The following is a 21,805-nucleotide window of genomic DNA, read 5'->3' on the forward strand; positions in this document are numbered from 1 at the left end:
CTATTGTAAATAAAGACTAATCCAGAGCAATAGTTCCAACAACACTCAAAATTACAATCATCACAAGGTATTGAATAAAAAAGTTCTTGGGCCAGCAAGATGGCTCAGAGGTAAAGGGGCTTGCAGCCAAGCCTAATGACCTTAGTTAAATTCCTGGAACTCACATGTTGGAAAGAGAGAACCAACAGCTGCATGTTGTTCTCTGATCTCCACATGTACGCCAACCCTCCCAATAAACAGATAGATACATAACTTAAACAATTGTTTTTAAAATCCTGACCTCAGGGTCTTCCTAGATCCTCTCCTCCACTCTGGCTTTGATTCTGTAAGGTGGTCCTGAGGCTCAGAAAACGGAGTAGCCACTCCTAATTATCCCAGATGGGAACTGCTAGCCAAGGGATCATTTAAAGTTCTCTGAACATAAACGATCTACCATGTCCAGAGAAGACAAAATGAAACAGAGAATTTGGCAGCAAAATATCTTGACTGTGCATGCTCTGTGTATTTGATGAGCACAAGGAACATGTGTGTTAGCCCCTGTCTGCAACGTCTAGGTTGAGGAGGGGCTAACACACATGTTCAAGTTTATGGAGCTGTAGGGTCTGACCCAAGGCCAAGCACAATGCCCTCCTCCAAGTTCCCATGGTCACATTCTTTGTGTCTGTCTCCCTAGTAGCCTCTGGGTCTCTCTCTTTTCTTTGTGAATCCCCAAAAGCTCACCGCCATGCCTCACGTATTGCAGGTGTTCAATAAAATGTTAAATGCAATGGAACAGTTCTATGTTTAGTCAAACTCATAGGTCAAATAGCAGGCTTTATGTAAAAATGCTAGGTGTGTGGAGCTTTTGAAAACAACCAAAAGGGAATTAAGCAAGGGATTTAAAAGATCACGAAAAAGCAAGTAATTATTTTTGAACCGTAGTTATCATCTCTGTCCTCACCCACCTGACTACCAATTGCATTTGTTAGGGTCCCAGCGGGAAACAGATGGTTCACCAGCACTGAATGAAGAAACAATTTACGGAGGAATAGGCAGCATTCAGAGGCCATGAAATGAAGCCCCCGGGGACTAGCAGTATGAGGTGTTCTAATCATCCCCAAGCCTGAAGGAAAGGGCGACAAAGCAAGGTGGTCGGAATTTAGAGTTTGGAAATCGGAGAGGGCTTGTGACCATGGCCATAGAATGGGCCAAAGGAGACAAAGGATTCTTCTGGAAGGACCCCATACATACAGATGAACATGGAAAATATGATCGAGTTCAAAAGTAACCTGTATAGGAAAAAAATAATGAAACAAATCAAAATCAGTTGAAGCATCATTGTCTGTGGGTTGTCTGAACTTCGTGATTTTTGCTTGAAATGTGCTTGCATTGATTCAGTCATAAAATGCTTACTTAGCCTTTATACTCTTGTCACTGAGAATAGATAAAAGGATGGATAAGACACCTTTACTGCTTGTAGGGAGGTAATGGAGGGGGGCTGGTGAACAGGTAAATAACCAACACAATAGTCCAACGTGGGTGTGATAATCAATTTTTATTATCAACTCGATTAGATAGAGATCTGCCTAGGAGATCAGTAAAACACTCTGGACGGGTCTTTGTGGGCGTTTCCATGGATGACTAGATCCTGCGGTCCAACAATGGATTCCAAACTTGAATGGATACTTGGGGGTGGTGGAGCTGTGGGAAGTGGACCTAGCCGGAGGAAGTTGGGAAATGCACCAGAGGATACGTCCCCATCTTTTAGCCATGATGGTCTACCTCACAACAACCCAGAAATGACGAAAGCAGGAAAGAAGGATGGAACCTCTGAAGCCAGGAGCCCAAATGAGTCACTTCTCATTCAAGTTGTTTTTCTTAGCTATCCTGTCACTGTGATGAGAAACACTAACAGGAGGGGTGGCCTGGGGGTGTCCAGTCCATGACGTGATTATCCCAGGCAAGGCAGTGCCAAGGACTTTGGAACTGATTTGTGACAGGAATTTGGGGAAGTAGGAGGTATAAGTTCTGGAGGAATCCTAGAACTCTTGAAGCACAGCTTACCTGATTGCTCGGCTGCAAACTCACAAATCCAGAACGCTGTCTAGAACAAAGGCACCAAAGACCGTGCATGTAAGGCTTCAGATGGAAACGGGGACTCTATGGCAAGTGGAAAAGACCTGGTCTCTATCTCCTCTGTGCCTTAAGACTGTGTGTGGAGGCTTAAATTTGTGACAGACTAATCAACCTGGTGGGAGAAACAGCAAGGCAGTCGGGCATTCAGACAGTGGCCTTGTTCTTGCTACCTGATTTTAGCCAGGTTTACAGTGAGAATTAGGAGCAAAAACCAGAGCAGAAAGACTTGATGAAAGCACACAATCTGAACAGAAAAGGAGTCAGCTGAAAGGTACAGCTTCGGTGGAAGTTTCAGGAACCGAGAGATGCCCAAACCGTGGGCTGCATGCTGAGGAATGCCTCAGCAGTGAGCAGTGAGCAGGATGTCTTAGAGGTCATGAAGGATGCAGCAAGCAGGCCAGGGACAGGGCTGCCCGAAGCCTTTGGAGCTCACATCATGCTGCAGCATGCTTCAGATGCCAGACATGGAGCTGCAGGATTTCATGTTTGTCCTGCTGGGTTTCAGTCTTGCTTTGGTCTGTTCCTCTATTCTGTGCCTTTTGGAAAATATATTTAATTCATCTCCAAGAGTCTCCAAAGTAGTAATAGTTTCAGCATCACTTAAAAGTCTAAGGACAAAGTCCCCTTTGTGACCAAAGGCAAGCTCTTAGCTATGATCCCTTGTAAAAACTTTAAAAGCAAATTATGTACTTTCAAGACACAGTGGTACAGGTGAACATTATATTCCAAATGGTACAGAACAGAGCGGCAGTCTGGATAGTTTAACAACAGAAATGGTTGTCTTCATCCGGAGGCCAGAATCTCACTGTCAAGGTCTCAGCAGTGATGATTCTTTATGTGGCCTGGGAAGCAAGGGTGTGATCCAGACCCATTCTCCACTTCTGGTGGTTGTTGGCAATCTTTGGTATTCCTAATTTGTAGAGCATCACTCCATCTCTACCTTATCTTTTGTGCTAGTCTCCCTATGCGGGGTTTTGCATGTAAAATTAACCCATTCTTTAGGAGCATCATATTGGATTAGGAACCCACCTTACTCCTGTATGGCCTTATATTAATGAGTTATATCTATAAGATCATATTTGGCCTTATATCTATAAGATCATATATAACTTATATCTATAAGATCAGATATAACTTATATCTATGTTATATCTACAAGATCATATGGCCTTATATTAATGAGTTACATCTATAAGATCATATATCTATAAGATCATATTTCCAAATAAAACCTCACCGAGGGGCTCTGTGAATTGAGAATTGAACAGATCAGTTTTAGGAACAAACTTCAACCCATAATGGTGGAGCTAGGAATATTCACAAGAGTGAAGAAGATGTCACAAGATAAAGAGGAGTGAGCCATGTGAAGAGATAAATAGGCAAAAGAGAGGGGGATAATCCCTTCCCCCAAGCCCTAGAAAGATGAGAGACAACACAGGCCATCAGATGACATAGGATCAGGAAGCTCACAATGCTTAGCAGCTGTGGTCCAGAGGACTTTGTGTCAGCTGGATGATGTGTTAGATCAGGAAACAGAGTGGTGGGGATGGGAAGACTTTAAGGGGAACCCTAAGAGTCAACATATGAGAGAGATTTGAGAAGACAAGGTGATGGAGAGGGCAAGGAGCTGGGATAACAACCTCCCCCATCCCATAAGGAAGACATGGTGCCCTTCATCAGGGGTAGAGATGGTGGGGAGGGGGTAATGTCACAGAAAAATGACAGTTGTCCCCATGTCAATTTGGAAATGCCTAGAGGTGCCCATGGGAGAGTTAGGGACAATGAGCTAAGCTGGAAGGATCTGGGAGTTATGTGCATGTTCCAGGAGAGAGGGGATGCTGCAAGGAGCATGTAGAGTGGAGCAAGACAAGCAATGAGTCAGATCAACATCGTGGGGAACAGCAGCATACATATTGCAGGTCGGGAAGAGAGGGAACAGTGGAGACATGATCAAGTACTGTATATACATTCATGAAATTAGGAAGGAATCAATATCTTTAAAGGCACTTGATCTGTTTGCCAACTGTAGACTCTATGTCTGCGTCTGTCCTGTCCTCGATGTTTTGAGGTCTTATCCTCACCCAAGCGCATAGGTCCGTGTCTTTAGGCTCCATTTTCTCTTTCACTAGAAGTCTAGGCAGCTGCGGTAAGCAGCAACCATACCACAGTCCGAATGTGGTGCTGCCTTTACAATCCCTCTGCCAAGAGCTTTGTTCCACTGCTTTTGAATTCAGCCTCATTCAGATTGTCAGGAAACAGAGAGAAACGAGCCAGATTCATTGTTAAAATACAGACTGACCTCTAGTCCAGTTCCTGACGGAATCCTTGTTCTCTTCTGAAACCTCACAAGACTGATCGTTTTTTTTTTCTGCGCACATTTCTATTAGTATTTCCTTCTTCCAGCTCCCACATGAGTGGCATGGTAAGCAGATGTTATAGCTAGCTTCTATACCACCTAGTTCTAAACTCTTCCACATTCTTCCTGTAAACCACCCCGGAAGGACAATGAACCACAAGCCAGGTGCATCACAACAGCCCTAGTTCTTGCTACCAACTTTCTGTATGACTTCTGTTGTCATGGTGATAAAAGAAGGGAGGAAGGATTTATTTTGCCTCATGGTTTGAGGGGATAAAGTCTATCATGTTGGAGAAGGCATCTCCACGGTGTCGGGAACATGTGGCTGGAATTTCTCACCTCCTCACGCCCTGCAGAACAGGAAGCAGAGAGAGCTCAGAAGGAGAGACTGTGTGATAAAACCTCAAGCCTCTGTGATCTACTTCCTCTGGTTAGGTTCCCCTTCCTGGAGTTCCACAATGCTCTAAAACAGCATCTCCAGATGGGGACCAAGTGTCCAAACACTTGAACCCGTGGAGGATGTTTAACATCCAAACTGTAGCAGAGGTGAGTCATCTTTCCAAATGCCGTGTCATCTTAGGAAGACGAAGACTGAAATCCCAATGTGCTATCACGGAAGCTGTTGGTCAGTGCAGTGACATCCGCTCCATGCATGTGGTGACGGAGGGGGCGGGGAGCCGATTTCAAAGAACTGTATGGACATGTAAGCAGAAGAAGCTCGGAAGGTGAGTGCAGGGAAGTTTAATTCTAACTAGAGACCATGGGGTAAAATCCAAGCCTGTACACAGGCTGACAGGAAAGGGAAGAACCTCTCCTAAAGGCTGGCAGAAGACAGCATATACCTCAGCAGCAGCGTACTTGCCGTTCATACTCAAGGCCCTGGGTTCAATCCCCAGCAGTGCAAAAAGGCAAAAAGGTAGCCCGATATGATGACTCATGATTTTAATCCCAGCACCTGAGAGGCAGAGACAGGAGGATCTTGGTGCTTTTGAGGTCAGCCTGGTGGTTTACATAGTGAGTTCTCAGCCAGCTAGGTCCACACTGTGAGACCTGTCTCAACACAAACAAAACAGTGGGCAGAGAGGTGACAATGGTTCTCAACCTGTGGGTCATGACCCCTTTGGTTGTCAAAAGACCCTTTCACAGGGGTCGCCCGAGACCAGGGGAAACACAGATATTTACATTATGATTCATAATAGCCAAATTACAGTTATGAAGTAGCAACAAAAATAGACTTATGGTTGGGGGTCACCACAGCATGAGGAAGTGTATTAAAGGGTTGCCTCCTTAAGCAGGGTGAGAGTCGCTGACTTAGTGAGTGTTAGGGAAGCTGAGGGGTCTGATGAAACCTACTGAGCCACTACTTCAAGAAAGAAGATGAAGGAAGAGACGCCTGGGAGAACTAGAGAGAATGGAGGGGCCTGGGGTCATGAGGACCCAAGACAGCCGAGAGGAAACACAGAAGAGCAGAATGGACCTCCTAGTTCTGCTTTCAGTGTCACTGAGAGTGGGTTCCGAGTGTTACTTTGCAAACTACTTGGAGAAAAACGCAAAGTTGCCTTAAAGGGGTTTGTAGATCATACATTTTGGTCACCGATGACTACAGGGATGGCTGCTGTTGTGAGACTAGAGGGGAGGCCATCACATTCCTCTTACCTTTATCAGAACCCAGGGATCAATGCTAGGCCTTTGTTAAGACAGACTCTCTCCTGGTTACCAGCCTGTTTCCATGAATAATGAAGGCTGATTTGCAGGCAGGGGCTGTGGACAGAAAGCTGCATACAGAGGCTCCCCAAGAGTTCCAGCTGTATTTCCTGAGCTGGCTGAGTGGCCGATCAATGGCGAGGAATGCCTCAGTTGTCCAGATGCATCGTCCCACGCTGAGTGCCCAGAGACCAGAGTTCTGATATGCAAAGTGAGCCTGAGACTCCTGTCAAATCAAACAAACAGGATGTTGGCTGTGCAGCAAACAGGCCTGCAAGCTGTTGGCAGCCGAATGTTGGGCTGCCAGAGCCAGGTCCAGCCACAGTATGGGCACTGCCCCAAGAGCTCAATGGCAATCTGTATTCCACTGCACACTCTCCGCCATGCTGCTGACCCTCCAGCAAGGCCGGCAAGCGAGGCCCATGCCCAGGATGCAGACATGCTGTTGTGGCACTACACACAGGCCCCTTTGTTCAGAAATACCTCATGCATGAGAGGAAATCGCATGCCTTGGTTTTTCTCTCCAGGCCTGGAAAGGCATCCTGGTGGAGTTGTCTACTCACCAGCATCAGGGGTGGGCTCGGAGGGTCTACTTATCAGCATGGGGGTAGGCTCAGAGGGTTTTGCTGAGAGCTACTTGGCTGCGGTACATCTTAAAATGGAGCTTGAAGGGGCTTGGCAGGAAGTGTGGTGAAACCTCGCTTGGGTGTCTTAAAGGCCTGTGTGGGGCTGGCCAGGGTCCCTGTCAGCCCTGATTGTTAGATGTATTGAGAAAGAGCCACAGCGAAGGCACTGTGGGTCCTGAGGCTTCGGTGCACTCCTTTCAGTAACAAAGGGCCTCTTGCTCTAGGTATAGAAAGAGCTGAAGAGCAGGACAGATTCAATGTGAAGCCCAGGACCCACTGAATAATTGTCATCTTCATCTTTCAGAGCTGTGCCACTGGCCCTGAAGTGGCCTTCCATCAGCTGAAGAACACTCAAGACCAATTTCAGGGCCTTCTCTCAGACACCAGCTTGTACCATCTGAAAATTGAGACATCGTATGCGTGCCGTGGTTCATGGGAAGATGGGTCTTTAGATTGCCATCTCCTAGGCCTCCTAGCACAGACCAATGGACTCCATTCCAACCATATAAGAGAATTAGTTTGGTGCCCGCCCTACCCCCCGCCCACCGCCAAAGAGATGAGTTCCTTGTTTGCTGAGTGCAGGAAAGAGTGGAACAGAAAGTGATTGAGTGCTCTGAAAGTTTGCTCCACGACCAAACAAGCATTGCCGTTTGGTGCGTTGCAGCGAGGAGGAGCAGGGTGAAAAGGGGTGTGCTTGCACTCCCTCTCTGGGGACCTTTTCTACGGACCAGAAGGAAGTTAGAACACTTGTCAGAGAGGTGGCAGGCCCAAAGGCTGGTGGCAAAAGGTTCTTCCACCAACACCTGGGGGCTGGCTTTCTCCTCCATGATGAGGGGTCCCCTAGAGAAAAATGAGTCCTGAGATGGCCCGGGTAGGATTCCTTTCACATCTCTCTACACCCAGTGAAGCATGGATCAGGGTCTGAGCCGAACGATTACTTGGTTGGTTGTTTGCATGAGTCTGTGTGTGGTATGTGTATACTTAGGTATGCAGGTGCCCTCACTCCTGTGTGGCAAAAGCCAGAGGAAGACACTTGGTGTCCTTCTCTCTCATTTTTGGCCTTAGTCCCTTGAAGCCAGGTCTCTAGGTGAACCTGGAGTTAGACTAGCAGCCAGCAAAACCCAGCTCTTTCTGTCTCTACCTCAACAGCACTGGAGTTACAGGAACCCGTGTGTCCACACCAGCTTTTTTTTTTTAAACTTGTTTAGTGGGGACTTGAACACAGGTCCTCATGCTTTGAGCAGCAAGAATTCTTTCTTGATGAGCCATCTCCCTAACTGCCTAGCTGGTTTCTAATGTGGGAGTATGTGTGTATGTGTGGTGTTCCTGGGACTGGGAGGAAACATTTCTTTGCGTTTGGGTTCTATCTGCTGCTTTTCTGGAAAGAATCCCTAATCTAGCATTCTGTGCACACTGCTGCTCCTAGGACTCTGCAGCACCCTCCAGGAGGAAGCCACCAAAGCTGAATTAGGCCTACACCAAGAACGTGTCTTCCTCTCCCACCCCTATCCCATGAGCTGTCTCCACCCCATCAAATCCTAGGAACTAGGAATTCGCCAAGAGTCAGACAGGCACCCTAAGTTAATAAGGTACCTGTATTTATCCTGGTGTCTTGCACATCTTTCTAGGGATCTAGCCAACCTCTCTTGAACTTGCCTATTTTTTACAGATCTCCCCCCCACTTGCATCCCACGTTACAGCCACCTGATAAACATTTGATCAGTTTATTGGTAGTGTCACTCTGGGGGCTACTACGGAAGCAAGATGGCTAGGTCCTGTCTCTGTGAGTGTGCTAGAGTGTCCTCTCTTGTGTTCTTGAAAGTTTTGTGCCTGAGGAGTTTAATTCTCTGCTGTGATCGTATGATCTTTATTTCATTGTTTATAATCTTCTAATCCATGTCTGTTTTAATCCTTACAATAATCCTGAGAAATAAGAGACTTGATCTCTGTTTTACAGAAGAGGAAACTGAGGCAGGATTCAAGGTCCCAAGGTTAATAGAGTCCTTTGAGTTCGGTATGTCTGACAGAAGTCCTGGTTCTTCTCACTCCAGAGCTCTTCCCTCACCCATTCCTTCTGGCCAGCAGCTCCTCCCCCTCAGTTGGGGACCCTGGGCTGATCCTTTTGAAGGGTTGGGGGGGGGAGTTCCAAAGCCAGGACAGTCCCTCTTGTCTTCTTTGGCCTCCACTGCATGTCTCACTGTTTTTCAGTTCTAAACTATAAAAAAAGAAATGGAAACAGTGACAAGAATGTTCTGTTGCCTCATAAGGAACCCACCTGCTGCCTACTGCCTGGTAGTCCCCTAAAGAGGCACAATCACTTCATTCTGCAGGTATAAATGAAAAGCCCAAGGTGCTAATGCCTGGAAGCCTTGACGTCCCATATAAGCAAGTTCTACTCAAGTTCCAATGATAATAGAATATTCCATCCTACTTGTTCTGAGAAAGCAGAAATAAAACCCACCAGTATCATACAGACTTTATGTTCCACAACAGTTTTACCAAATTCTCTTCAATTCAAATTATATATATTTGAGCATCTACTAGATGCCCAGCAATTGTGTCAGGTTCAAGGGATGAAGTGGTCACCAAAACAGATGCAGTCAGTACTTTTCTTTTGGGGGGCTGAGACTGGTTGGAGATAGTGTAGTTTAGATCTTGAATGATCCAAACGCCCGTGGGTCAAGGCTTAGACTCCTGTATGTAGCACTTGTTGGAGGTGGTGGTACCTTTAAGAGTTGGGGGCCCAGTGGGCAGAAGTTAGGTCACTGGGAACATGCCCTTCAAGAGGATATTGGTACCCCAGCCCTTTCTTTCCTTTTATCTTTGTTGCTTGGCAACCATGAGCTTAAACAGCCCTCTTCTGCTGCACTTCTACTGTGTACTATCATGCCACAGGCCCAAAGCAGCAGAGTCGAACAATCCTGGGCTGAATCTTTGAAACCATGAGCCAGAATAGACAGTTCCTCCCTCTACACTGATTGTCCCGTGTATTTTTTGTGACAGTGATGGAAAGTCAAATCAGAGGAATCTTTAAAAGGATATTAGCAAATGGCACAAATTTATAGAGTACTACGGAGCTGGCACAGACCAGCCCACATGTGATGGTCCATCTCCATTGTCAGCCTGACTAGGTCTGGAATCACCTAGGAGACACACATACCCATGAGGGTGTTTCCAGAATGGTTTAACTGAAGAGAAGAGCCACCCTGTGGGCAGCACTCTTGCATGGACTGGGGTCATGAGCTGAATGAAAAGGAGACAGTGAGCGGACAGAGCATCATTCGTTTATCTCTACTTCCTGACTAAGGACACACTGAGGCCAGCTGCCTCACACTCCTGTTACCATGCCTTCCCTACCCTCCAACTGTGAGCCCAGAGGAACACTTCCTTCCTTCCTTAAGTTGCCTTTTTTTTTTTTTTTTGGTCAGATATTTTGCCACTGGTGTGTTATCATTTCTTCACCCACCACAAAGGTCACAGCTTACATCCCTGTTACAAGGAGAAAGCACAACACACAAATGTCATACCACACCTGAGCCTTCAGAAACGAAGCCTAGAAGATCTAGAGAAGACTGGCTTTTTATGCTCAGTCTGATGAAAGAAATGGCTAGTTAAGGGAACCCATTCAACAAAGAGAATGTAACTAGTACTAACAGATTTCAGAAGACTTGGCAAGGCTTGTCCAGACTCTTACCTGTGTTTCTAAAGTCCTCCTCCGGTGTGGGACAGACTCCTGTCACTTACAGACCTTCAAGGCAGAAGGGGGGCTGCTCAGAGAATGACCTTTGAAGGTTTTAGGCCTTGCTTTGTGGCAAGGAGTTCTAGTTTCTATGACCCACTTGAGGAGGGGAGGAGAAAACAGAGATATTACATGGTGACCCTCCATGGGGGGCGGAGAACAAGAGAGAACTTACTTCTCAGGCCTTCCGATCCCCTCCAGTTCAAAGTGCTCAAATGGCCATACTTTGTGACGTCATTCTGGAGCCCTAATACCAGGGAGAAAGGTTGAAGATCCCAAAACAGTGACCACAAGGACAGCAGCTGTAGGTGGGCACAGTAGGCAGGACATGCTGAGGATGGCCTGGGAAACCTATAGGGGCTTGAAACCAGACTTTAGAGGGCAATATGAAGATACTAAGGACTTTATAGCAAGAACCTAACATAAGTGCTATTTTTAAAAAAATGTAATCACAACACTCAGGAGGCAGAGGCAGGCAGATCTCTGAGTTCGAGGCCAGCCTGGTCTACAGAGTGAGTCCCAGGACAGCCAGGGCTACACAGAGAAACTCTGTCTCAAAGGAGGAAAAAAAATGAGTTGGGTAGTGCTACAGCCCAGTCTGCAGAGTGCTTGTCCAGTACGCACAAAGTCCTGGATTCCGTTCCTAGAACTGCAGAAGTCTCCCACCAGGCCTGTAATCTCATCACTCAGGTGGCAGAGGCAGTATGGTTTCCTGGTCCTTCTCTGCTATACAATGAGTTTGAGGCCAGCTTGGGCTATATGGGAGGTGGGCTCAAAACCACGAATTCTGTTGTAAGGTAAGGAGGGGTGGGGACAACCATAAATGCCGATGGTTTTCAGGGATGCGGTGGTGGGTGCTGAAGAAGCAGAGGACAGAGGATGGACGAATCCAGAGATGTTGTTGTGATCCTATGGAAGAAAACTGATGAGCTCTGGTGATGGAGGTAAGGATGAGGAAAAGGGGAATTCAAGCATGGTTCCTCTCATTTACGTGAACAAGGAGGGGGAGGATGGTACCAGGGTTCAAGAAGGGACACCAGAGGAGGGATAGACTCTGGAGGAAAAAAAGTTTGGGGTATGCTGAGGTTCAAGTCTGTATGAATATGGAGATAACAGACATGTCTCCCCTCCATGGGTAAAATTGCTTTTCCTGACCTAGCAGCTGGGCCATGTCAACATCCAGCCCACCCTGGCTCAGTCTTCCCTAAACCCACAAAACGCAGTGCTTAGAGAGACTGAAGCAGAGACAAATGTTCCGCTGGCACCGAATGGTCCTCCCCTGCGCATTCTTCATTTCCTGGCAGAAGCATCCACGGAGAAATCAATTGCTGCCATTTGCGAGTGGAAGATGTTCTTGCTTCTCGCTGCAGAGCTGAGCCTTGCTCCCCCGGCAGCTGCCGCAGCCACAGGTGGAAGCTGAGAGCCCAGAGCGGGAAAGATGAACAGACACCCAGCCACCTCAGGCACCAGCCAAGCCGTGGCTCTGCCTGTCAACCCTGCTAATGGGATGACTGGCTGCTATTGACATAGCTTCTTCTCTCAAAAGGCAAATAAAGCTGAGCCACTGTGCAAGAGGCGATTGCAGGGGAAAAGACCCATTGCAAGATCCTGTGAGCTCTCCACAGTTCATCTTCCCCCCTAAATCCTTTCATTGATTATATTGTTTTTAAAAAGAAAGAGTGAAAAACAAGGTCTGCACCGCAGCTACGCTGTGCCTGCCTGCTATGATCCCCCCCACCCCGACTTGCCCAGCTAGTTTTTAGTCAATAGAAAAGAGCCTTTCCCAAGCTGCGCTCAGCCTGCACAAGGCTTGCCAAGCGCTTCTCCCAAAGTCCCACTACACCAAGATTTCTGTGCTTCAGGCCAGCCTGCTTCCACGGGAGCACAGCAGGCTTCTCCTTCTGAACAAAACAGGGCTGATGGCACAGGTACCTTTAAGTCTCTCCTCCTCCCCTGCCTGGGATCCCCTCTGCCTCCTTCACATCCTTTTTAATGATAAATATAAAAACCACAGTTAGGAATGACTAAAATACCTCGAAAGAGAAATGATAATGGCTTGCTCTTACAATGAAAGTGAATGCCCAGCCTCTCTGGTTCTCCCGGCCTCTGGTTCTCCAGACACGCAGAGGCTGGGTAAGGACTGGAGATGAGATGGCGGTGCCAGGTGGGTGTTGGAGGTCAAAGGCAGGTTGAGGGAGGTCAAGCTGAGATGCTATTTCACCAAATGTGCCTCCACTCTGGCCAGTGCTAGCCAAGTAGAGCTGGGGACTCAACAGGTGGGTTTAGCAGCCACAGAGACGCCCTAGGAAGACTGTAAAGGAGAATCGCACACAGGAAGAAGGGGAAGGGCAACTCCTTCCGGCTCACTGCTGGGACCCACCCACTCACTGGCCAAGTTTCCTGCCGAAGGGAGCTACTGTACATTCTTCCAGATTACACGATTCAGAGACAAGGCTCCATGCTTTCCACGGCAGGGGCAGAATTTTGCTCAACTTTATACACGACAGGCAGGGAATTAACCTCACTACCCAAGGCTGAAAAGCCCTACGGCAACAGTGCCCACCGTGGTCCTGCTTGACGAAAGTCTGTTCCATCACCTCTGAAAACAATGGAGGGGAAAGGGGAGCAGTTGAGCATGTACAAGGAGGGAGCGATACAAGGAGAGGGAAGAGGCGGTAGCTGGTACAAGCAAGCGAGAAGGAACATAAGGTCCCTTTCCTGGTACACCGAATGACGTCATCTTCTTTCTATAGCTTTCAGTAGAGGAGGAAAACCACGGAGAGAGACAGGCCTGGGTGGGTGTGAAAAACAAGGAGTTTATGGAGTGTGGTGGGGACCCAGAAAGAGAAGACAGACAGAGCATGTTGGCTTCGGCATGTGGTGCCTCCAGAACCCCCAGGGAGTACCGAGAGAGAGGGATAAAGATGGTAGAGCTCAGAGTGTCAGGGTCCCCACATCTGGGACTACGTTCTCAGAAGGTACATCGGTGTTGAAGCAGAGAAAAGACGAAGTGATGGGGATGCCAGCCAGCGTCCCGACCTTCCTGGTGAGACAGAGACCCTGGGAAGGTACTTGGCCCTGAAGACTGTGCATCCTTGGGAGAGGAGATTCTTGAGTGAGGAGAGTAAAGAATAGATTGAGACCCGCCCGTTTCCTGAGACAAGGGCAAGACTGGCCACTGTCCTCGGAGGCGATCAGAGACCCCCCTTAAAAATCACCCACAGTCCACAATTCCCTGTGTAGACGAAGGGACAACAGCACACACCACAATTTCCTTCCCAACATCAGGCCTTCGAGGTGACATGTGGGACATGTTGCCAAGGCGTTCATTTGGTAGGGCAGAGCTTGGGGTCCCTCTGCGGGCTGAGGAAGCTCCCTGGCTTTTCCTTGGGTGCCAGCATCCAGGAATCCCTGGACTATGGGATAGATTCCCTCTCTTTTGCCCTCCAGTCAGCTCCAAAGAAGGTGTGGGCTGGTTCTTTGGTGTCTATTTAATCTAGCCTGGGGGGTTCGTGATTGGAAAGCTAAAACCTCTATAACCACTAGCATTGTTAGAGGATGATCCCCGCGTGAAATGATTCACCTTCATTGCTCCTCTTTCACACCTCAGAATTGCCGCGGAGCCATCCAAGCTAAGGATGAATTAGAAGAGTTCTCAAGCTGGTGAAGACCCGTGCTCAGAACTTTTATTAAAAAAAAAAATCCTCCTCCCGTTCTGTACAGAAATCTGCACAGGAGCCAGGCCTGAAAGGAGCCTCTGATGTGATTATTCTTATTAGAAACGTGGTTCAAACTTGCATCCCAAGTAGCCTCCAAGTGTTTTCGGCTCTGTCTTTCCAGGATGCCTGAATAGCATCTACCCAGCATTTATCCTGGGTTAAAGCCATAAAATCCTCCACACCCTGTGTTTACCCTTATCACCCCTCCCACCAAGATTATTTTGAGAAGAAAATCAGCAAGCAGTTCTTAAGGTTGCCACTCCCCCCTCTCATATTCTGTGCATTTTGAGTTACCCCAACCAGTGGTGTGGGCAGAGGTTCCCCTGAAGTTCCAACACATCCATCAGCCTCACGGCTCCTGGAGGAACAAGGGCACACAGTTTCTCCTTAGGGCTCTCCCAGCGTCTGAGGGCTCAACTCCCACTGCTTTGGTCAGGAGCCCTTTGTATAAAGTCCCATATATCCAGTTATCTCCTGTATAGACAGGAGGGGAATTAGCTCCAGCTGCTCCCATCTGATTATTTCTTCACCTCCAAAGATCTCTTCCCCTTCACTTCCACTCTCTCTTACTTTCTGGAGCCTTCTAGCTGCCCTCTAGAGTTGGTAGAGCTATAGTTGAGGGAGCTGTCCAGTGGGAGCTCTGGTTCCTTCCTGGGACATAGGAGCCCCTGCTTGAGGGTGTGGATCATTCTAGAGGGAAGGCGATATTGCATTCTTCTTTCACGCTGCCTCGCTCTCCACACAGGCTCTCATACTAACCCAGCAGTGGCTTTGCCAATTCAAAACCACCCGCTCTCCTGTCTTTGCTCTGGATGATGACCATTCCAGATTTTCTCCATCTCTCATGCCTTGGAAGAAAAACTGGTTTATTCATCTTTTCATGACTCTGAGTATTTAATGGTCAAAGAGCCCCACAGTGTAATAAAAGGAAGCACACTAGTTACTGTCTCATTGCTGTGACCAAATACTTGAGGGCTTGCTGGGTCTCTTTGTTTCTCTTCCCAAAGTGACCATATTAAATAAATCTCTCTTTCTGCTTTCTGTTACTAACTTGGTTCTTTTTTATTGGCTTATGGAGGGCAGATGGCTGGACCTGACTTGAGAAACAGGTTGTGACCCCCAAGTTCAATAACACTGCTTAACAATCAAATTTAGAAAATCTGGGACTCTGGGTGGGAACCTCACTTTCACCAAACATTCAAGCAAGCTAAGACCAGAACCACTGCTGTATAATAGATCAGTTAACCAAACGACCAACATTTGCCAGGAGACACTGGTAGGTCAACATCTAGTAAGGTGATGAATGATGCGTACCTTTACACATCACACACACACACACACACACACACACACACACACACACACACACTCATCCATAGTGCAGATTTTCTTAGAGTCCATTAGGGAGTTGGAAGGAAACTCAAAGCGTATACACCCACTCCTGGATGAGGAGCCGAGGTTGAGGACTCCACCTGGTCTAAAGCGGCTGGACAGCAGCATGGGAATGAGGGGGATGGCAGAGCTCCTGCTGTGCTTGTCCACTCACTTCACTTTCCTTTTGTGTGTCCCAGTTCCGAGCATCCACCCGGGAATTCCCTTGTCTTACCCTCCTCCCCCTTTCCTTCCCACAAGTCAGAGCAACTATCCGGGCTATTCTCTTGCAGGCGAGCTGATCAGAGCCCATAGGAAGGAAGCCGCAGCCCCAGGAACTTCCTTCTCCTGTTTCTAAGGAGTTCCTGAGATGATAGTCAGGTTGTTTGCAGGTTAGGTGTTTGTACCACACATGCAGCATTCTGCGGCTTCCCTCCTGTAAAACTATTGATTCTTTGGGCAGCTGACAGGCAGCTTTGATGTGGGGATCTGTTGTGGTTTCTACAGGAAGGAGATATTGGCGGGAGGATTTACAGCTGTTTGAAGAATTCTACTGCTCTGGCAATCGTTAGGGAGGCGACTGCTGAGCCATTTCCCTGGCTGGAGGCAGCTTCCCTGAACTCTGTCTTTCCCTGAGAAGGATGGAGAGGAAACTGAAGTGCTTCCAAATAAAGATCTGAGTAATGAGATTGGATCTGAAGGGATTTGTTATTAAAGACTAAGAATTTCCAGATGCGGTCCCCAGCACCAGCACGTTTTGCTCCTTCCAGGCAGAGGGGCTGCTCTCATATAGAAGGGAGGCAGGAAGGACACGGGGTGTTTATTGTCCCCGTCCCCTACTCATTTCCCCTTCACATTTTCCTGTCATTTGAGAGTTCCCCCATCCTGTTTACAGCAACTTTCAGCAAGTGAACAGTGCCTTCTGGGGACCTCAACTCCACTCTGTCGCTCTGCAGCACTACAGTCAAGATTTTAATGTGTGGCACTGTGTTTTAATAGTCTATTAAACGACAGCGCCACACATTAGCTGGCTACGGCACCACCGCAGACATAGCAAAGATGTGGTCTCAGGAAAGCACTATTTACTTTAATGAGAAGGGGCTGTGATGGACTGAGCATCCCTGCAAAGCAAGTCAAGAGGACGGTAGTGAGGGGAGAGGACAGACAGCCTTGATCTAGGAGAAGCAAACTCTCTTCTCAGTCCCCCCACCCTCTTCCTTCAGCACAGCAAGCAGGGAAAACCTGGCCCCGACAGCCTGTCAGTGGCATGGCTGAAAGACCTCTGCCAACCCATGAATTTCAAGGTCACTCGGCACTCCAGGCCCTTTCCTCCTGGTCTCGAGGTTGGAGGGCTTTGAGACATGTGGTCATTTGTCTTAGTATGTATGTGGGGTGGGAAGGAGACAGGCCTTGGAGCTGTTATTTTCATGGTGGTTCTTTCTGTCTCAGCAACAGACAAGGCAGGGATTTCAGACTCTTTTCTCTTTCACCATTTCAGAGAAGGCTAGAACGAACCTATTTTTAAGAGAAAAGTACAGGGATTCTCATGGGCTGTGATATCAGAAAGCGACCCCATCCAGTCATCGTGCTAAAACTCCAGGCAGGTTGATTTCCACCTACACTATTCTGCAGCAGAAAAAAAATATCTCTGAGAAACGAGCCTTCCAAGCCTCACTCATAGGAGAGCTGTGGGAAGCATTTTCCTAAAAAATCCGCCCTGACTCACGGGCTTTTTCCAAGGGTTCCTCCCCATTCTACAGCAACATTAAAAAACCCAATTGCAATTGTGAGAAAGAGGATTTCTCCCCAAGTCACACTCTATATGCAAACCCAGGCCCGCAGGAAGAAATGGGAAGACAGGGGAAATAGCCCCCAAATCAGAGCACAACAAGATTTCCCCAACTGCTGCAGCAGCCTGCTCATTCAGCCTTGCAAGTAATCGCGTTTTTACTCACCCAGTGACATTTTATTCTAGGTGAGCAGACAGGAATGTTAATTCCATTCACGCTCTTTTCCAGGGATTGGCTTGAGAGAAGGGATACCCTTTCTCTTCTTTGAAATGAAAGCCTGGTGAGGAGGGCAGGCAGGCCAGGTTGGCAGGTGGGATTTGAAATGGAGCTGCATAAGGATCTTGCCCTCTGCTACGGTGGAGCGTGGAGTCTCTCTTGCACCATTCAGTCTTCTAGGGGCCTGGGAGTGGAGCTACAATAAGGCAACTTAAGAAAGGGATGGTGGTGGTGGGTTTTGTTGTTGTTGTTGTTTGTTTGTTTGTTTTTTCTTTTAAAGATTCGAGTACTCAGAGCTGGGGATGTAGCTCAATGACTGGGCACACTTTTGTAGAATGAGCAAGGCCTTGGGTTCAATTCTCACTATTACTTTAAAAAAAACACATCTCTAAACCCTTTCAAAACATATTCTCTGTCTGAAAGTACATATATGTTAGAGAGGTATTTTACATATATCATTATAAATCAACAGCATGGGAAAGCAAAATGTAAAGAAAATGACCTCATCCTTCACTTTCTCTCTAATTCCTCCATGCTTTTACTTCTTTGGATTGGTGTACTATGAAGGGACCCATCTGTATCTGTAGAGAAAGGAGACAGACACATACCTTCCCTCCTCAGTCTTGTGCAACTTCTCCAATGGGCTCAGCGTGTCTGGGTACCACCTTCAATATCAACTGCAGTCCTGGCAGCCATCAGTGAGGAGTGAGTTCACAGAGAGATGCTGGGAGGTAGGCAAAGGTTGGAGGTCAGATGGGACCCAAGAGGAAAAGAGCTGAACAAGAATTTCTTTGCAAGGTTTTGTGGTAGCTAGCTCTGCCTTCCCACCTCCTATTAACAAAAAGATTGTAGACACACAAAGACAGCATTGATGGCCAAGGTGGGGATTTGCCTTAAGAGCCTGAAGTGTTCTGAATTTGTCTCTACCCATTCACCCACTTACTCACACCAAAACTATGCGTATCTGTCCTTGCATCTCATGGTAGATGGCATTAGTGACCCAGTTCCTCACCCTTCCTCTGTCAGGGTTCTGTACCAGGGAACTTTGCATTGTCTTCCTACTGGATGGAGTTCCCATCTCTGGATGCTATGTGGCCGCACATCCTCCTCCTCTGACGAGTGGGGTCTTACTACAGCACAGGTAGGCTGTTTTGCTTCCTCCGGCCTTTCTGCTACCATCATGAAAAGCCAGGCTCCAGCTAGCCTTTAGTCCTCAGACAAGCAGGAGAAACCCGTGGAGCACAACTCTCCCAGCTACATTGCCCAGTTGAAGTACAGGTGCATGAACCGGGCCAGCAGATACCAGCCACGCTCCATCCAGATCAGACCTAAGAAAAGCAAACATCGATGGTGGCCAGCTACCACCACTTTGCAGTTCCCATGGTGCGGCAGTCTGACATGGTCATGGCTGATACAGACACCTCCAGTCTTCCAGGCACTGCTAGGATGCCAGAGAAGACAGGCAGCAGCCTAGAGACTGCTTTACAAGGCTCACTTTCCATGAGGGCTCATTACAGTTTACATAGATGCCTCACCCACTTAGTTCCTTCTGTGGCCAGTTTTGAGATGGGGAATCTGAGGCATGTGAAGGCTAGTCAGCATGCTAATGGCTGTGGCCTCACAATAACTAGAGCTGGAACTCAAACCTGGGTCTTCTAATTCCAAGTGTTAGGCTTTTCCACCACCCATGGGAACCTCCACCTGCTTTTGAAGTCAGCGCCTCTGACTGGAGTTGCCGATGGCCCTGAACTTGGTGGAAGGAATTTGAAAAGTGACCCAAAGAGGACAGCTCGGTGACAAGGAGAGACAACTGCTATTTTTACCCCCCTGAAATGGTCCCCCTTTTGCAATTAAACCAATCTCTGTTTACAAGTATTTAGCATGGTTCTAGAAATTGCATTTTGAAATTATGCGAACAGAGAGAGAAGACAGCCCACACAGAGAGTGATTTCTCGTGGGTAATTGGCTGCTGGTTCTGGCTCCAATGATGCCTTCTTTTTAGAGTATAATTAGAGATTTCAAAGGAAACTGTTAGAGATGGCTGAAGTCTCCAAAGAAAGGCTTTTGTAGCTCCTCCTATCAGGGGCGCTTCTGAAATGCACGCTGACAAAACACCCTTTGTTCTTTCCTAATGACCTTTCAAGAGACTTTTCAAAGTCCTGGTTTCCAAGACTTGGAAAGATTGATTCCAGGTCAGCAGAAGCTAAACTTCTCTCCTTTATGCTCAAGGTCACCTCATGATCATGATGGCTGCTTCTGACTGAGCCCCTACATCCGCATTTAAACATCAGGGAGGAGGAAGGGCTGCCTCCTCCCAGCTGAGTCCGTTATTTTTAGGGGAGATTTGTCCAAAGTTCCACCACACAGCTCTTTACTTATAACCCATTGGTCAGAATGGAGACACCCAGACACAGCTGGTCTTGAGAGAGACTGGGATCAGCCGAGCTGAAAATTAGGGTTCTCTTGCTAAGGAGGAAGACAAGAACGGAGGTTGAGGCAGAAAACTGGCTTCAGTCACAAAAAGGAACAGTAAAGAATCCTGGCCTCAAGTGTTAGATGAGTGTGTGAGCGTACAGTTTGGCTGATTAGAAACCCACAGTAAAGCCAAAGATGTCCGGTTAGCTGGTGAGCACCATGCTCAGACCTTGAGCAGAGAGGAGTTTCACCTTCTGCCTCACTGTTAAAGATGCTACCCATGATTTGGATGGAGACATGGAGAGTCCACTGTTCTCTCTGCAGACAGCACAGACGGGGCATGTCCGCTACCGCTAATTTAAGAGCCCCAGGAAGACAGAGAGCCTGGGTAAAAACTAGCAAGAGGAAACACAGCAGGAAGAATGATAAAGCTTGATCTTTGGTCTAAGAAAAATAACTGCACTCTGGTCTTGTTTACATGAGATACCTAGAGTAGTTACACCCAAAGAGAATGAAAGAGGATGCAGGTTGCCAGGGACTTGAGGGAGAAGGGACTATTGTTTGGTAGTACAATGGCTTTATAATGGCCATGTGTTGTTAATGGTGTGGTCCCCATGTGGTGTTAACTGGAAGATGATTAAACCTTGAAAAAATGAGGCCTGGTGAGAGGATGTAAAGTCTCGGGGTGTACACCCTTGAAGATGAGGGATAATAGGACCCAATCCTTTCTATGTCTCTGTCTATGCCCCTCCCCCCTTCCAGCTTCCATGGGGTGAACTGTTTCCTTTCATGCATACTTCCTACCATGTGTTGCTTTACTACAGATCCAAAGCAACAAGGCCAAGGATGATAGGCTATAAATATGAGCCCAAATAAACCTTTCTTCCTTATAAATTGATTATCTCAGTCACTTTGTCACAGGGACAGAAAGCTGAAAAGCATACATTGGTACTTGGCTTGCATTTTGCAAGGGAAGAGCTCTGGAAATAGCTGCACGGTGTGCTGGCATTAGTTACGCAGGGGCATGGATGTGCTTAACACCACTAAACGGCCCACGTAAAGTGGATCTGACAGTCAATGTCATCTTATGTGTATCCTTTGATAGAAATGGAAATAAAATAGCTGGATAAATGTTGGTGGAGAGCGGCATTGCTTAGCTCCAGATTTAACCACCGTGTGTTAACAGGAAGATGCAGCTACCAAAACGTGTGTTTGGATCTGGCCCTCGACAGGAGGGAAAGTGGAAGCTAATGTTTGCAGTTCATTTGTACCCTTTGATGGGCCCCCAACGAGGTTCCCGCATGTAAGTGGTGCCATTCCCGGAACACACACAGCTAGCAATGACATGTCTCCAGTCTTTCCTCAGCCTGCACATGTCCACTTCAGAGGCAGGGCCATCGGTGCTAGGAGCTTGAGCAACTTCAAAGTCCCATGTGCCCCCAGTCAGCTTGTCCTGAAGCACCAGTTGTGTGGAGCAACTCCTGGGAGAGCACCTTCTAACTGGCTTGAGGCACATTGTACTGGCATGGGGGACACTCTAGCCAGGTAGTGTCAACAGCAATTGTTTGTTTTTTATTAAGCAATTAGCTGTCTCTGTCACTTAGCAGAGATCTCGGGCCATAGGAAGTGAAACGTGTTGAGAAGATGAAAGGAGAGTGATGGGGCAGAAATGCCTTGCAGGGTGGCAAAGGCTGAGAGAGCACCAGGAACTGGGGACAGTGGGGTACAGCAGACAAGGAGCCCGGAAGCCACAT

General features: G+C 47.6%; 1 long non-coding RNA gene across 1 annotated transcript; it reads right to left on the reverse strand.

The window, feature by feature from the left end:
- Positions 1-8,328: 8,328 nt before the first annotated feature.
- On the reverse strand, positions 8,329-20,451 carry LOC128105700 (uncharacterized). Its single transcript, XR_008216453.1, has 3 exons — positions 18,649-20,451; positions 18,245-18,360; positions 8,329-9,016 (listed from the first exon to the last, which is right to left on the reverse strand). It is a non-coding gene; the product is annotated as an uncharacterized LOC128105700 (long non-coding RNA).
- Positions 20,452-21,805: the final 1,354 nt, after the last annotated feature.

Source organism: Peromyscus californicus, unplaced genomic scaffold (genome assembly GCF_007827085.1).
Source record: "Peromyscus californicus insignis strain IS unplaced genomic scaffold, ASM782708v3 Scaffold_9__1_contigs__length_137607984, whole genome shotgun sequence".
Lineage (NCBI taxonomy): Eukaryota > Metazoa > Chordata > Mammalia > Rodentia > Cricetidae > Peromyscus > Peromyscus californicus.